The sequence below is a fragment of the Eptatretus burgeri genome, chromosome 4 (assembly GCF_056783735.1).
Source record: "Eptatretus burgeri isolate ZD-2024b chromosome 4, Ebu_testis_v1, whole genome shotgun sequence".
NCBI lineage: Eukaryota > Metazoa > Chordata > Myxini > Myxiniformes > Myxinidae > Eptatretus > Eptatretus burgeri.
This window is the reverse complement of record NC_140964.1, coordinates 132769327-132787908: the sequence shown is the minus strand read 5'-3', so window position 1 is coordinate 132787908 and position 18582 is coordinate 132769327. Positions and strand designations below refer to the sequence as shown.

The 18582-nt window shown below is 47.9% G+C and overlaps 1 protein-coding gene across 3 annotated transcripts in view; it reads left to right on the top strand.

Moving 5' to 3' along the window:
* The window catches only part of LOC147029149 (uncharacterized), a 141610-nt gene that overhangs the window by 99275 nt on the left and 23753 nt on the right, over nucleotides 1–18582 (top strand). Inside the window, exon 1 of one of the 3 annotated variants that reach the window (XM_085876282.1) lies at nucleotides 2858–3342. The exons of the other annotated variants lie outside the window; for them this stretch is intronic. The gene's annotated coding sequence lies outside the window, so the exon portion shown is untranslated. Of the gene's footprint in view, nucleotides 1–2857; nucleotides 3343–18582 lie in introns of those variants that run through there. 3 annotated transcript variants of the gene reach the window in all.

Sequence of the window (18582 nt, the reverse complement as noted above, 5' to 3'; positions counted from 1 at the left end):
AAAGTTTCATCAACGGGAATATGACAATATTTCCAACTTGTTCGTACACCTCGAAGCATAAAATGAACCAAGGACCAGCTTATTCGATTGGGATACACATCCTTTGAAATCCAATCGTCACACACTTCTTCTGCGACCACATTCCTTGCATCATTCTTGCTAATTTTATTCTGTCCCTTTTCTACAGTCCTGCATAAATGAATCAATTGACGTAGCAAGTATATTCCAGGGGGTAGTTTAGATTTTACTTCATATTCAGGCACTTCCTTGTGCATTTCACCAAGCAGTTCTTTCTGAGCACTGCTCCTCATTTTTGAAACACTGGATCTTGGTCCGTCAGTCATGATTGATGAGTCTGCAACGATAAAAAGTACACTTCATTTTTATTGTGTTGAGAAAACAGTTTGGTTGGCATCCGAATCTGGAAAGACAAAATGGATAATTAAAATATTCATAATCAGGATAGTTTTTGTCAAAAATCATTTTACATCACATTTTTGGCCCTAAATTACTTGATTTCGGTCCTATGCAACATCCAATCAATTTGAGAATGTGATTAGCGTATTCCTTGGCCTGAAAAACATATGAAATGATTTATTACAAGCCTTATTAGTCACATTTGAGAAGGAAAGCATGAAAAAGGTCAATTTTTGGCAGCCATTTTGAATAAATTAAAGTTCCAGGGATAAAGGTCATCGGAGGTCAAAAAAAATTCGACCGGATTCGGATTCAGCATGGAAAACGGCCGTCGAGAATGCTATGCACAAAATTTCAATCATATTTACCCAACCCTAATGTAATGACGATGGACATGATGAGATCACAGCCTGGACCAACTGCCGGATTTATTGGCGCACAACACATACAGGCCAGATAAATATATCCAATCAAACAAGCACATGATTCACAATATCATTACACTCCCCTCATGCTTCCTTCGCATTCCGCTCCACTCGTGTTGCCTTCCCCTCCCTCGTGTTGCCTCCCCTTCCCTCGTGTTTCCTTCCCCTCCCCTCGTGTTGCCTTCCCTCCCCTCGTGTTGCCTTCCCCTCCCCTCGTGTTGCCTTCCCCTTCCCTCACGTTAACTTCCTCCCAAATCTCCTCCACCCCCACCCCTTCAACCTCTCTTGGCGGTGTGTGAACGTTCTTTAGAATGACCCGTTTGAACGTGATGTTTTAATAAACTGAATTTCCTTCAATCCTGGAGCAATGTCGGTGGAACTGGATCATCCCCTCTCTCCCTCCTTGTCTTCACCCAAGTCCTTTCACAGGCATGTCCAGATACCCCCCCCTCTCTTTCTCCCAACAACCCCCCCCCCTCCATATCATGTTACCGTTATGTTTCGTTTTTTCCTCACAAACTCCATGATGTCCGATATGGAACAAATTTGGAATGGAACATCAGAACAGGAAGGTCTCAGGGGGTTGTGCTCCCTCTCGGGATCCTCCTCCGACAAGAGGTTTCAAAAAGAGTTTTGCCTCAAATTCATTTTAAAATTTTCTCAGAAACCGATGGCCAGATACAGAACAAACTCTTCATGAAACATTAGGACCACGTCGTTAATATAAGTTGTGCTCTCCATGGCCGGACCCCTGCAGGACGGGGGGTGGTGAATGGCCCCTTCCCCCCTAAGCCCTCATTTTCACCCCTCCTCTTCGGGAAATAACCGACATTCCCCCACGGGGTTATTTTTTCATTGTAATCTGACATTTCAGCTTTATGTCGCCATGTTGTTATGTTCAGCTTGTAAGTTGTAAAAGTTAAAAATAACAAAACCCCCCATAATGTGATGTCTGTCACTTTTATCCCCTGATTGGATATTTTACAAATCGCACCTGATCCGAGGTGAACAGGACAAGCTGATTCAGTGTTGGTTCAGGTGCGGATCCAGATCCACCCTCTCAGTCCGTTAAAAACCTGGAGTGTTCCCCTTGGTGGAGGTACGTGCTCCATCGAGTGCCGTTCTCGTTCCCTTTTTTGTTTTCAGCACCAGGAGATCGATCGGTGGTGATTTAGTTCACTTACAAATTTAGTTTACAAAAAGTTACAAAAAAAAGTTACTTCACTTACAAAAAAATTACAAATTTACAAATTTTAGTTTACTTACAAATCCTGCACAGCTGACATTTTATCGCGAACGTCGTGAGCTTCATACTCAACGCGTGCACATGAGAGAATAGGAAACACCAACAACAACACAATACCCTGGCAATTTGGAATCCGTGTCGTCGGCGATGACCCTTTTGCTTCTGGTTTTTGTCATGGGGAATGATGCGTCCCTGGAGATGAAGGCATCGTCGGAGACATGAAAGACCCAAATATCACACATGGTGTATATTTCCTCCACTGATTTTAATAAAGATATCTCCCGCATCATCAAAAAATAATTTTTTTAATCGTGATTTACATTATTTGATCGCTGATCCCGAATCCAGGCCGAAGTAACCGGAAATTGCAGCATCGAACGTCAGAAGAATTCTTCGTTCGCTTCTTGGCTTTGCCTCTTCCATATTAATTTCTATTATATATTTATATGTTTACATCGATGCACTTGGGAAATAACACGTGAAATTAAATAAAAATCGATGATTGAACAAACACCTGAAGGAAAGATTTTGTGAAAATGTTTCACTCACGGAACGTGAATGGGAGAATGGGCGGTCTGTGGCTTCAGTTGGTCACGTGACGTCTATTGGCCAATGAGTCCTTTTGCACTGTCGAGGAAACCAACCATTTGAAGGACAATGAAAGAGATTCCGTGAAGGATGGACAAGAAGAAGAAGGGGCGGAGGAGGAGGAGGAGGAGGAGTAGGAGGAGGAGGAGGAGGAGGAGGAAGAGGAAGAGGAAGAGGAAGAGGAAGAGGAAGAGGAAGAGGAAGAAACATGAGAAGAAGAAGGAACTCCTCACCATAGAGGGGGCAGCAGTGTAAAGTTATTATTATTATTATTATTTTACTTTCTAACCTTTACTTCCATTTTATTAATATATTTTCCGTTTTTGGTTGTAACCTTGAATTCGGGTCCGTGGAGTTTGGGGAGAATCGGGACTCTGACTCCGTCAAGAAACAACAATTCGAGAAGGAAGAAGAAGAAGAAGAGGAAGGGGAGGAAGAAAAACAATAAGTCGAAGAAGAATGTGGAGTAACAGGATAACGATTAAAAACTTCCGGGTTATCTTTTGAACCTTGTGCTGTAACTGCAACGCAGCTCGTGGTGGTCGTGGTTGTGGTGATCGTAGTCGTCGTCGTAGTGGTGGTGGTCGTGGTTGTGGTGATCGTGGTCGTGGTTGTGGTGATCGTGGTCGTCGTCGTGGTGATCGTGGTCGTTCCTGAACTGAAGAGGTATGTTCGGAATCTCTTATTTAATTTTGAGGTTGATTTGTAAAACGTTAATTAAAAGATAAAATAATTTATTTTCGATGTTTATCTGGAATGAAGAAAAGTTAAAATAATGTTTATTAAATGTTTGTTGATTTAATGAGATGTTTGATGAAAACCTCCTTCCTAATCCCAAAAATAAAGTGATCGTGTGGATCGAAAATGTTACATTCCTGGTTAACATTTCACTAACATTCCATCCTTTGTTAAACAAACGACCACGGGCGGGAATTCCCTCCTCTGGTTCGTGATGTCGATCCGTGTCTGTGTACAACACGTGGTGCTTAATGTCTGTATACAACACGTGGTGCATAATGTCTGTGTACAACACGTGGTGCTTCGTGTCTGTAGACAACACGTGGTGCTTAATGTCTGTATACAACACGTGGTGCTTCATGTCTGTGGACAACACGTGGTGCTTCATGTCTGTGGACAACACGTGGTGCTTCATGTCTGTGGACAACACGTGGCGCTCCGCGTCGGTGAGCAACACGTGGTGCTCCACGTCGGTCTCTGAGATGAGAGGATGTGGAAGAGGTTAAGCAAGGGACATTAAAGCCCTTTGTGAACATCTCGATCTCTTGTGTTCGATTCATCAAGCTCTCCTGACCAAGAGTCCTTCGGTCAAACCTGCGCTCACGTCTGCCTGATGGGACTGCGAGAGCTACCAAGGGAAGGCTTCCATGGGTCTGCGTGATACAATGTTACACTCGTCTGAGTTGTTGGGGAAGGAGCCGGATCCACGCTCTACACAAGGAAATACAACACAGGTGGAGGCCGTTCATCCCTTCATGCCTGTGTGAACACCATACTAATTTATCCACACAAGATCCAAGGAAGAAAATAATTGATTCATGATTTTGTTTTATATATTTAATTTGTCCAACTCTTTTCTCATTACTTCTGTCTGATATGTTTATAATATCCAGTTTCCATTCCAGACAGCACTGAGCTGACGTCAAACCCGCTCAGGTGTATTGTTGTTTTTATTTTTTATTTTTATTCTTCGCCTCAATGGAGGGATCATGGGCTTGGTTAAAAGCACACACCAACCACACAACTCCCCTGAACAAGACCCCCACCAACAGCACTCCATTCACATGCGCTCAAACTACCTAAAAGTCCTGGCAACACCCCTTACCCCTCTATCTCCATAACTTCCAGGCACCTATCTAATTCTAACTTAAACTTATCTTCTGTTTCTGCTGCCGTTACCTTTCCAGAGAGACCATTCCATTCATTAATTACACTCTGAATGAAAGTCCCCTGCCTTGCGACAGTCTTGACTCATCTCTCCTTTACTCTCAAGCTATTGCCCTTGGTTCTATCACCATCTACACGATTGAATAATTAATTAATATACACTTATTTTATCTCAACCTTTCATCATCTTAAACATCTCAATCATATCTCCTTGTTACCGCCTCCTTTCTAGTGTATAAAGCTCTTTTCCATCAGCTGCTCCTCATAGCTCAGTTGAGCTCTGCCTGGAATCAATCCAGTCGCCCTGCACTGAAACCTCTGTATGGCATCTTTGTCCTTCCTGAGTTGTGGTGACCAGAACTGCACACAATATTTGAGATTTCCCCTCACTAAATTCCAAAACAATGCAAACACCACCTCTTTTGATTTATAAATGATCCCCTCAGAATACAACCGAAAACACTATTTGCTGCCGACTTACCTCCCATTTATCTTGCCACCCCAGATCCTTCTCCTGTGTGACACACTCCAACATTAACCCTTGCATCCTTTTTTTGTTTGTTTTGTACCACTGCAAACGAAAGAAATACATGTGAGGTCACCAAAATATATTTTTATTTCAACAATTTTCTGGAAGAGAAAACTGATTGCATTATTTGAAAAATGTGCAAGGGTGCCAATATTTTTGGCCATGACAGAATCTCCAGAGACAAATCCCTGATCTCATGATCTCCATCCATTGCTTGGAGAGTTGAAACGGCGTGTCCAAGGGAGAGTGACCAGGTCTAAATCTCAATTCATGAACTGAGACAAGGTTGTTGGAGAAAATGAAGGATTTCATAGCAACTGGATTTAAACTGTGATGCAATATATTTGCACCCTTTTTATTTCATGCTGTGATGTTGGCTGATTTCCAAGCAGATGGAAGATGAGCGATGGTAAATATAAGGGTGAAAAGAGTAGAGAGAGGAAGCGCAAAAGCTGCAGAGAAGGGATTTTAGGACACGTGAGCTGATGCCTTCTCGTCTCATTGCAGAATCAGTCGAGGGTTGCCAGAAACGCTTCCACCTTTTCAGGTGCAAAAGAGACCATTTCGGATCAGTTTGGTATGACTGGGGAGTATGGGTGGAGACAGGGAGGGTTTCAGGACACAATATTTTGATTTCTGTGGAACAATTCTCAGGCTGAATTAATATTGGCAGCTGGGGATATGGGAGACCAGTCCTTGAAGTGTTAGAAAAAGAAACCATGAATACGCAAAGCATGAATGTCGAAGCAGGTTACATTTTGTAAACCGTGAATGTTGAATCCACGAATGTCGGAGTTCCACAGTATTTGCTTTTTGATAACGTGGTATTGTTGCGAATTTGGAAAGACCCTTACACGCAACATACAGGTTCCTTTGGCACAGTTATGTTATCTTGGTAAGTACGTGTTTTATAGATAGCTCCCTTTCCCTGGTCTCGTGGGTAAATAAGTGTAAATGCGTTGCGATTGTTACCAGAATATTCCAACAGCAAAGCAACAAGGCACTGCGGCGGCACCATTCTCATGATCAGGCACGCGGAACTGGTGCTGCGAGTTTCACCAGTCACGCACATGGTCGGAGACGTGGCGGTGGGCAGAGCCACAAGCGCCTCCTCTGGAGAGTTTGCCAAGACGGGTGGTACTCTGGTACCTGCCCACCGCGCGCCTGTCCAATCGGGGCGGGTGGACAAGGAGTCGCACGATGTTTCCTGTCTCATGAAAAGGCGAGTGAGGAGGAGAGGAATGGTCATCGGCACGGTAAAGGGCCTATAAAAGGCGGAGACCGTGGGTTTTTCTCTCTCTCTTTTGGGTTCTTTTTTTTTTTTGTCGTCTTCGTGGTGGCTCCTCAGCTCATTCGTCATCTCCGCCTGGCTCCGTTGTCCACAGCAACCATCAAGGGGTCCCTTGTGCTTGGGTTCAGCCTGCTGCTTTGATGAGGGTGCCCAGATCCCCGGAAGGACGAGGACGTCCAGCCGCGCACTCGCGGCCAGGTTGCCTGCAGCCCTGACTCCCAGCCGGACTATCCTCCTCCTCTGCTGGAGAGCCGAATAAAGACCCAGGGGTCTATTTCTGTCTGTGTGTGGTCCCAGTCCGTTAAGTCGTAAAACTGGTTTAGTGCCTTGTTGAATATATTCGCCTTGCATTTCTTATATTCGGTTTAATTCTGCCTTCTGTGTTCCCTCATCCCCCAATTGCATCATTAAATAAACCCCAATTGTTAAATGTTCTCAGCTCGTCCGTGTCCATTTCCACCCCTGACTGAGCGTGTCACGTGTGTTGGAAATTAGAAGGGCGTTGTGCCAAAATAACAGGATAATCGGACCGACGGTTCTCGGAGATTAAGCCGCTCGGGATCGCTCATGGTACAGGCTCGCTTCGGCGGCTTGTTCCCGTACGAGTTCCGACGAGGGTGAAATTCCCCGGTAGTTGGGCCACGTGGGTATTTCGGTAAATTGACGTTGGCAATCAACCCTACCCCATGTGGTCTCCCCATTGGCGGATTTCGGTCCAAAAGGGACCCGTCTTCTCCGGACTTTTCCGGAGAAGTACGATCTATATTCCGGGCGATCGAGCCGAATCGACTTGCGGCTCCGTCTGGCAGTCGTGTCGCGGCCGACGCTCTGGCAAATTATAACAGTATTTCACTCGGCCATGAGATGCAAGCTTGGTAGGAAAAGCCAAGATAGCCATGTGAATGATGAGCAGCCTTTTTAGGTTGGCCCATGAAAGGTGTGCTCCATCCACGAATTGGTCCACAGCCCAATTGTGAGTGAAAGGGGAATGGCGTTATGTATTATCTGTGACTCAGGATCCAGAAGCTATAAGGGCGGTTGTACTTAGGGGAAGGGAGGAGTTATCCCGGAATTGACACCAAAAAGCTATGCTCCTCGGCCCGCTGTCTCTTCCAGAGCCATGCTCTCTCTGCTCCTCCAAACCAGACATTGCAGAAATAGCACGGGATGTTCTCCAGCCTGAGCTGCCAGGACTGCAGAGGGGACTCCCCCTGCACACTTTCGGATTTGTCCCAACAACACTCTTCTGTCGTGTCTGATCAGGCCCTGGGGCTTTAAAGGATCTCTGGTTCATTTGTTTGATTGAGGGGCACATCAATGGTTGTTTGTTTATGGGTTTTATTTTTGATGAGTGTGGATCAGCTCGCCACGCTCGCCTCTCCACACGGCACTGCAGAAATTGACGTCACAGATCTTCATTTTGCATCATTTACACCAATCATAATTCGAACATTAATTTTGTTCAAATTTATTTGCCGTATTGGTGTTATATTTATTTAAAATGAGTAAATACCACCTTTCATTTCGCTTATGGGGGAAGAAGGAGAGAGAGCATGGAGGGTTGGTGGATCGAGGAAGGGTGGGGGAAGGGAAGACAGCGTGAGGTGAGAGGAATGAAAGGTCGTGCGTTGGAACATTAAGTGCTGCCCGGACACATCTGGAGCCAAGCTTCCTGGAGACAAATACTGCTTGGACACGTCCGAGGACAAACCCTGCCTGGAGTCAAACACCGTCCAGACATATGCATTGTCTGGATTTGTCCAGATTCAGAGAGAGGGGTGGGTAAAATGAGAGAGGTATGGGAGAAGGGTGCTGTTCTATTGGAAGTGGGGAGAGCAAGACAGAGACAGAGACAGAGACAGAGACAGAGACAGAGACAGAGACAGAGACAGAGACAGAGACAGAGACAGAGACGGCCCCAATTTTATTTATTTTTTTTACCATTTTTACAGCCATTTTCACTGCTGTGCAGGGGTTGCCTTTTTCTTGAGGCAATGTTTTATGGCCGGATGCCCTTCCTGACGCCAACCCTGGTCGCCTCTTTTGACACACAGGGATATGGGACACCTATTCCAACCGGGGCATACACCGGGACCAGTACACTGGGACTCATTTCGCCGACCTCAGAAGGATGACAGGCTGAGTCAACCCCCTGGTGTTAATTCAGCAGCCAACGGGGCTTTAACTCAGGACGCTCTGATCCCAAGCCGCCACCTTAACAACTAAGCCAACACCAGGCTTAGAGAGAGCGAGCAAGATATATGGTATATATTGTTGTGTGCCGGGGGTCGGTGGCGAGCACTACCACGAGGTGGGGAGGGTTCGTCGTCTCCCACCAGACTCCCGGAATTATAGGCCGTCGATCCGGATAACTCTGAAGCCGGTGGGTCGATTCACCGACCGTGGGCGCCAATATTTCAAACGCGTAGCGTAGAGTCTGTTTGTCTATAACCAATTTACCTAATTAACTACGCGATTTAAACTACCGGGGAAGCCATGCCCTCAATGCCTGGTCGAACCGGATTTACTCTCCCGGCAGCGGTAAATTTACACTCCCGACCACCGCTTTGCCACCAAACTTTCCGGCTCGTTGCAGTCGAGCGGTGCCTGCCCATGACGTCCCGGCTATGTTAAACCAATTACCGGGGATGAAACTCGATCCCGGACCATGCTGGACCAAATAAAGAAAGGACGAAAACGAGCTGGGATCATTTCTAATTTATTTACAATAAATAAAAGACAAGAGAAGCGAGACTTAAAGCGAATATATTGTTACGGATTTGGAAACCTTGTGCACACAAACAGCCAGAGTCCCAAAGCTTAGTTATTTTGATAATTATGTGTTTACAGTTAGAATCCCCCCTTTGTCTCATGGGAATTACATGTGTGAGCGACAAATTATTGTATAGTCAGGTTTATTATATTTTTAACAACAACTGACCGTCGCCACGTGTTTTTGCCTGAGTGAGTGGGCGGAGCCTCCATCACTTCGGGTCAAGGCTCCACTCCATGGAAGTGCATGGACCGTTTCTTCCAGCAAATGGACGAAGAGCGAGCATGAGAGGCAAGCCCCAGCCAATCGGGAGGTGACCACGAGTCATCCGACAGCCCCTCGTCCAATCAGGGTTCGAGTGGGAGGAGAAGAGACCCCTCCCACCAAAAGAGGAGTGGAATGGTTGTGAGGAGCAGTTTTCGGCAGACCGGGTGATTGTGAGGACGGCAGAGTGGTTGTGGGACATGAGACGACGGCCGACAGGAGGATCTTGGCGATTCTGAGCAGTCTGTCGTCGTGGCAGACGGTTGTGTGTGGTGGTTGGAGCGGTCTGAGACAGTGGTGGTCGTGGTTGAGTGGTCTCGTTCGTGGGCCACGGACTTCGGGTCGTGGGTTCGAGTCCCACCAGTGGTTCGGGTCGGTGTGACCGCACGAGGCGGGACAGGTACCCAGCTAGGTTCTGGTACCCCAGCTCGCCTTTCTCTCCTGGGCTGAGGACAGACTAAAGACCCACAGGTCGTGTGTGTGTGTGTCCATCCGTCCGTCCGTCCGTGGGCTCCATCTTCAAGTAGGATTAAGTGCTTTTTCTTTGCTCATTGTACATTGCCTGCCTTTTCTTCGGATAACTCTGCTCTGAGTCTCCCCTCCCCAATTATTTATTGTAAAATAAATCCCCTGTTAAATGTCCCAGTTCGTTCGGTTTTTCTTTCATTGACCCAGCATGGTTCGGCCTTGAGAAATAGCGAGGCCTTTTGGGCCTGTAAATTGTTCATTTGTTCTGGCGCGGCTTTGGTAACTTCCGCTCGGTTACGCCGGACCTGAGTCGGTGATAGTGTCTCGGATCGGACAAAGTCGGTCGAGAGTGTGTTTTCCCCCGGTAGTTGGACGACGTGGGTACTTCGGAATATTAAAATTAGGCAATTAACCGTACCCCACCCCATCAAAATATTGGCGACCACGGTCCACTAAGGGACCCGTGACCTTTCGGAGTTGTCCGAGAGTCATGACCTAAATTCCGGGTGTTCGGTGGGAGACTACTCCACCGCTCCACCTCGTGGTCATTTATCACCACCGAACCCTGGCCCACAACAACATAAGGAAGGAATATTTGCAATGATGCAAATAAAAACACTTAAACAATTCCTACTTAAAAGACGGGCCCATCACACTCAGACGCTCACACAAAAGAAAAGAAACCAGGACTTTATTGTTCCCCTCACAACCGTGAGGAGAGACAAGCTGGAGGTCAGAGTAAAAGAGTACCTGCCATCGCAGGGAAGCGTGCTCGGAAATGCGGCACCTGGTGGCTCATGGTCGTCAGGGCACGGTCCGGCAGCTCGGGCCAGGCTCGTGGTTCTGGACGGAACCTGCGTGGTGAATCGTCTGGGCACTCGAACTCCGATCTGTCCACGTGCCGACAAAACCGCCTTCTCCGTGCAGCCAGCGACAATCACGAATCGACAACCATGGCTCCTTTCGTCCACTCCACTCCTGTTCACAGAACTCTTGTCCACCAAACTCTTCGCGCCAACGACACACGACCTTCCGTCCACACACACCCGTTTTTCCACTCCTCTTCTGGCACTGCCCGGGGATATATTGTTGTGGACCGGGGGTCAGTGGCGAGGACGACCGCAAGATGGAGCAGTTGGGCCGTCTCCCACCGAACACCAGAATTGAAGGTCGTAACCTTCGGATAACTCCGAAGGTCACGGGTCCCGAAGAGGATCATGGACGCCAATCTTTTGACCGTATGGCGTTGGGTTAATTGTCGAGATCTCCAATATACCTAAATAACCACGCAGTCCAGCTGCCGGGGAAACCACACCCTTGGCTGGCTTTGTCCGAACCGAGTCGTTACCGACTCGGATCCGGCGTAATCGATCGGGAATGACCAAAGCCGCGCCGGTCCAAATAACAATTTACGCACAAACGACCTCACTACTTCTCAAGCCCAAACCATACTGGGCCAATGGAAGAAATGACAGGCAACGGACTGGAACATTTAACAGTTATTTATTTACAAAAATAAGACACAGTGTAGACTTATTCCGAATATACAGGTCATGTACAATGAGCAATCAACACTTCTACAATTTCAACTTGTTGTGTTGCAGGCTGGGCGTCAACGACGAGCACGACCGCTCGGTGGAGCAGTGGAGTGGCTCCGCCGATCACTCGGAATTTAGATCGTACTTTTTCGAAAAAGTACGGGCCCCTTATCGGACCGTGAAACGTCGAGAAATCCACCACATGGTACAGTGTTATTTGCCAATCTTCAAAATACCGAGAGACCACGTGGCGAACGAACGTGGAATCACACCCTCGACGGAAATCGAAAGAGTCGAGCCGTCAGCGTGCCCGACCGGACGATTGCCGAAGTCCCGTCGGTCCAAATGTCTCCTCAAGGGGCTGTCACACCTTGACGATTTAGCCAGCGTCTGCCGATTAATGAAAAATTTGTCTAAAACGCTGGCACACGTCGAATACGTTATGGGTACGTTTTGTATACGTTAAGAGCACGCTGAAAAACACTGCCATACGTCGTAGTACGCTGGCTTTAATCGTTGTACTTTGCGGTTGTCCGCATATTTTAGCATGCTTGAAATTTTACGACGTATGCCGGCGTTCCGAACGTTTTACGACGTTCCGCATACGCTGGGAATAAGTTGCAGACACGTTATGCGATCGTTGACACACGTTACTTGTAAGTTACTCATAAGTCGAAACACGTCGAGGTAATGCTTCGCGTACCCAAAACTTATTTCTAACCTGAGTAACGTGCTTTGAATCTATGAGTAACGTACCTCCAACGCATTTTGACGTATTTGATTGACGTCTTCTGGACGACCACATAACTTACTGAACGTGTTTCAAATTTTCAGCTACCGTTTTATGGCGTATTGGCAGCGTTTAAAAAAAAAAAAAAAAAAAAAAAACAATACCAACTTCCGATATTTCGTCACGTGCCGTTACGTCACGTCCGATTGCCTCTTCAGTTTGCTCGTCTTATTCTTAGTTCCTCCTCTGTGAATATTTTCTGTTTGAGGATATTGTCACGTCGACGTCGAAACTTAAAAGCAAATGTCAGAATATATTTTAAAATTCGTGATCGACTAAAAAAAAAACAATCAAAAAAACAACAACAACAACTTCAGATATTTCGTCACATGCCTTCACGGAGCCAAGGAGAAAAAAAGAAAATGTGCCTTGACGGAGAAAATAAGTTTCGGGTATGCTAATCATTACCTCGACGTGTTTCGACTTATGAGTAACTTACAAGGAACTTGTGTCGACGTGTGTCAACGATCGCATATCGTGCCGACAACTTATCCCCAACGTCGCGGAACGTGTGAGCCATACGGCGAGTATGTTGTAAAATTTTCAGCATGCTTGAAATTTCACGACGTACAAGGCGTATTACGACGTATGGCAGTGTTTTTCAGCGTGCTCTTAACGTATACACAACTTATCCATAACGCATTCGACGTGTGCCAGCGTTTTAGACAAATTTTTCAGAGGTCAGCATACGCTGGCTAAATCGTCAAGGTGTGACTGCGATGTTGACACTTCCAATTCTCAGGCGGTTATGATTTAAATCGGCGAGCGGCAGCTTTTTAATAGGCTACGCCTCGTGATCGTCGGCGATACGTGCAGCGCGCTATGCATACGTGAGACTATCGTTGGGCATCGGTTGTGAACGCCGACAACACGCGAATCATTCGTTGGTCTAAGTTGTCTATATGTGATTAAAACGTTCTGTGGACATTACTAATCCGTTATGCATACGTCCAACCCGTGATGAATACGTCCAAAACTTTAAAAAACAACAACATTTCAGCGTACGTCAACGTTTTACCTACATTTTTATACGTTTCCATTGCTGGCTAAAACGTCAAGGTGTGACAGGGCCCTAACGACGGCACAACGGCCTTGCTAATTTTACAACACACACCACGCCAAGCCAATGGAGGAAAGGACACGAACAAGCAGATACATTTCACAAATGGGGATTTATTTTGCAATAGGGAAATGAGGGGAACACGCAAGAGCAGAGTTATCCATATATAAGCAATGAAGGTATGCACAGCAAGGGCACTAAAAAAATGGCTACTTTATGGACTGGTGCCACACACACACACACACACACACACACACACACACACACACACACACACACACACACACACACACACACACACACACACACACACACACACACACACACACACACACACACACACACACACAATAATCGGACCAAAGTGGTCTTTTTTAAGGCCTCCAGCTCGGATGGACAGTCGGGCTGAAGACCAGAGTCTGTCTCGGACCTGTCCACCTTGTGTGGTCTTCGAGCTGACTCGGTCCGGGTGCCAGCGAGAGGCGAGCCGAATCCAGACACCAGCAATCAGCCTCCCAAGCTCCTCTCTCACTTCAGAACATATGCTGGTGAAGACGAGGCGCCGATCCTTCACAATCCGCTGAGTCGATTCAACCGAAGAACCCCCAATCACCTTCTGTGCTCTCTGAACAACCACCAACCACCAACTAAGAACCAAGAACCAAGAAGAGCGAAGAAACAAGCGTCAAGAACCAGGAAGAGCTGAGAACCAAGAACCAGGAAGAGCCCAATTCTGTCTCTCGTTCCCTTCTTTTACCTCTCGGGTGCGACTCACTTCCCATGTGACTCGTTCGCCGTCGGTGGGGGCTGTCGAATCCCATTTCTTGGAGTGCCCAAGCGAGCCGATTCATGTCCATATTGGGGAATGGAATTCAGTTCGCTCATTGTTGGGTGGGGGCTGTTGTCGTTGGTGTTGTTATCGTTCGTGGTGTAAAATAAAAGAAGACCCCAACTATCAAAATAACTTCACAGTGCATTTATATTGATCAACCTTGAGACACGGGACGGGACCCTAACTGGCAACACGTCCTTATCAATATAACTAAGCTACGTGGACCTGTATGTTGAGTGCTGCAAATTTCCAAATCTGCAACAATAGGACGGCGCCACCACAGACACACACACACACACACACACACACACACACACACACACACACACACACACACACACACACACACACACACACACACACACACACCAAAAGAAAATGGACCCGGATTATCTTTATTTCGACCCTCGCAGCCAAGGGGAGAGACAGGCTGGATGTCAGAGTGTGGTCGGTATCTGGCCACCTCGTGCGGTGTGGCCCGTGACTGCAGGTGTGAAACTTGGGGTTGTCGGCGAGCCCAGACACAGTACAGTGGGGCCCAGGCGGGAGCCAGGGTCGCTCCTCAAAGAGGGCCAGCGGAGATTCCCGGCTCGGACTCCGGGATATTGCTCAACAAAATGAGAGGTGGAATAGTCAGAGGACCAGCTTGAGACACGGCAACGACGCACACCAATAGCAATGGCGACCCCTTTCTTCTCCGACACTTTCAACCCAACTCCAGCGAGCACGAAGGTGAACCCGGTGATTCTTATCCCTTCCCCCGGGCACGCTGGGGTGATCGGTCCTCTGAGGTAATCTTTGATCTGATTCGACAGGGTTTCGTGGGGTGATGTGCTTGCCATCCGTGATTGGGCAGGGGGAACCCCTCCTTTTCTGGCCGGAGTCGGTGTTCTGAGGTAAGGAAACCTCCGCTCACATCCATAGTCGAACGCACGTGGGCAATGACGCTGACGGTGCGAAGAAGTGAAGGATTGATTTGTTGGCGTTAGGTATTGCAAAAATCTAACGAGAGAAACTTCGCAGCACACATGTAATTCCCTTTGGATGTAGGGGACGGGACTCTAACTATAAACACATATTTGTCGAAATAACTGAACTGCGGGGACTCTGGCTGTTGTGTGCAGATGGTTTCCAAATCTGGAGCAATATCTCCTCCCACATGGGGCGGGGCCTTGGCGAGAATCATCTCGCTATCCATTCCTCATTGGCCAACGGCCACACCCTTCCGAGGCAGAGCAGTGGCCCCTGCTTTGTATCCCCAAATATTCCTCGTGGCCCACGTGGCCTCGCTCGCGCAGAGAGTAACAGGATCTGCCCTGAGAAAATCGTCATACCAGAGGAGTTCGTCTGTGGGGATGGAGCGTGATGGGCTGGTTGAGTTGCATGGATGGGATGGTAGATGCATGGGATGTAGATGGCTGATGTAATAATAATAACTAAAGATGGCACAACACACGTTTTCGAGTCTCCCACGAGACAAAAAGGAAAGGGACCTATCTCTCACGTACTTACCGGCATAACTAACTTTGGGACCTGAATGTTGAGTGTGCATGGTTTCCAGATTCGTAACAATATACATAGTTGCGGGCTGGGGTCCGGTGGCGAGAATGACCACGAGGTGGGGGGAGTTACGTCGTCTCCCACCAGACTCCCAGAATTGTCGGCCGTCGCTCACGGACAACTCCATGATGCGGCGTGTCGCTTAACCAACCGTGGACACCAATACCTCCACCACGTGGTGTAGGGTCCGCTTGTCTCGAACCAAGATAACAAATTAATCACACGGTTTCAACGACTGGGGAACGATGCCCTCAGTACGCCTTCCCCGAACCGGGTCACCCTCCCAACTACCCACGACCAACTACCTTCCCGGTTCGGATGCAGTCGAGTGGACCTGCCAAGGACATACCGGCTGCAATGAACAAATGATTTGGAATAAAATCCCGGCTGGGCTCGGATTCGAACCATGCTGGAGCAATGAAGGAAAAGATAAAAACGAACTGGGAACATTTCCACCATAATTTATTGACACTAAGTGAGGAAAGGTATGTGGAACAGGAACAGGTTTATTGGGTGTGTTATGCACAGGAAGATGAGAGAAAGATGTCGTGTGACAATTTTACAGCAACTTTCAAAAGAGGACACAGAGCACACTTGTCGTGAGAATACAGGCAACATTTACAATGATCAAAGCACTTGTACAGTTTCTACTTCATGGACAGGTGCCACACACTCAGACAAAATAAACCCAGATGAATGGCAAAGGACTTTGGTTGCAAGCAAGCAAGGGAGGGAGTGAGCCGAGGTCGCAGATCTTTTGGTTCCTGAGTTTCGGAGAAAGGGATGCTACATGGTGTGGCATGTGACAATTGTCACGCAGCTTGGCCCATAGCCGCACGTGTGGAGCCCGGGTGGAGAGCGCGGAGTCCACGGTATGACTGGGCAGCAGACAGGACCCAATGAGACCCGGTCAAGGTTGGGTGCACTCGGACCAGCACAATAGGCAGGCCGCTGAGGAGGGACGTGGGCAGGTCCTCCGTGATCACGACCTTCCTTCTTCAACCAACAACCAAGGGACCAACTCAACCAACGATCTTTCGTCTTTCTTGCAAACAGCCAACGAACCCACCGAACTCTCACAGCGCTCTACTCTGAGGATCGTGTCGTAATTTATAGATCCCTAAGGTCGGGGAGGGGCCTTGGTGAAGCTCACGTCACCGTCCGCCCTGATTGGACAGGGCCTCCATGGGATCCGCACTTTCTGGGTGGGATCTCGGCCAGGCCGGGAAAGCCCGCCCACACCATGCGTGTTTGAGGAAGGTGAACAGAGGTACAGCCAAGATTGAATTGGAATGTTTGGGGAAGCGGAAAAGGAACTGCGGACGTGAACATCCTGCCTCGGAAAAACGAGTCGCCGATTTAGATGAGAAGGCGAATAAGCACTTGTTCAGCCCACGCGAGAGTAGCAAGCGAGAGGAAGGTACTGCACCAAGATTTTGCCTTGGAAAGCGAGAGGAAGGCACTGTGGTTCAAAATAAAAGGCGAGAAATCATTTATAAACCTAACTAAAAGCCATTGCAACGCACCCCAGTGTTTTCCCACGAAACAAAAGGTAGGGATCGATCTGCATATATACTTAATGAAATAACTGACTTGGGACACCTGTATGTTGAATGCATACGGTTCCGAGAACCGCAACAACGTGTGTGTGTGTGTGTGTGTGTGTGTGTGTGTGTGTGTGTGTGTGTGTGTGTGTGTGTGTGTGTGTGTGTGTGTGTATGTATATATATGTATATATATGTATATATATGTATATATATGTATATATATGTATATATATGTATATATATGTATATATATATGTATATATATGTATATATATGTATATATATGTATATATATATATATATATTGTTGCGAATTTGCGCCCACCGGCGTGCGAGCGGCCACGTAACTTGAATCGCGGCACGTCGCCCACCGGACAGATAATTCTGTCGTGACACTCTCAGACTAACGCCGGGAACTAGTCACGGGTGGGCCTTTCGGCCTCAGCACGATCGTGCCAATCGGCCCCCCGCGTGGGATAGGGTTGTTTGCCAAATTCGACCTACCTAAGTACCCACACGGAGGGTAGACCGGGCGATCGCACCTCGCCGCAGGTCGACTCCGGACACGGGCCACTTAAGCGACCCGTTCCGTACTATCGGGATAACCGAGCGGTGTTAACGTCGGCCTCGACGGTTCCGATTAATTATCGGGCATATTAAGCCCACTACCAACCCTTTATGTGAAGAAAGATGGAGTTTCAATTGAAGAAAAGACGAAGCGAAACGGGAAAAACAGTTCGACATGAGGCACATTTATTCTGCGGCACACGGAAAGCACACATGTACAATTATGCACCAAAAGCAATTGCAACAAAAGAAACACAACAATGCAGATCTACTACCGACTACGCGAGCACACGGCAACACTTACACAGTTTTACTTTACAGACGGCGCCGACAACACGTATACTCAAAAGCAAAAGAAAAGGGCCACCCTCAACGACAAGGGAACAGACGGGGCCTGTGGGCGCGAGACCGGGTGGAGCCTACCCGTCTTGTGATGAGCCGCAAATGTGGCGGCGGTGCCCCGACTCCGCACTCCTCCGCGGGTTTCGTTGGCACTGCTTGGAATGGGTGGGAACGGGGCCCCCTTTCCGCACTATCTCAGCGCGGGGGGGGGGGGAAGGGGGGAATTGTTGATGCTCTGGGGAAAGAGGATAGCTGGCTTGCTTGGGTCCCGCGACGAGCGACTCCACTGCGACCTCGACCGCACTCCCGGCTTCCCCTCTCTGCAGCTCCCCGACAGACTCCAAACCCCGACAGACTGACTCACCTCCAGACCCGTCTTGACTGCTGCTGCCACACTCTGCCGCTGCCACACTTCTCCAACTCGCCTTGACTCTTCTCCA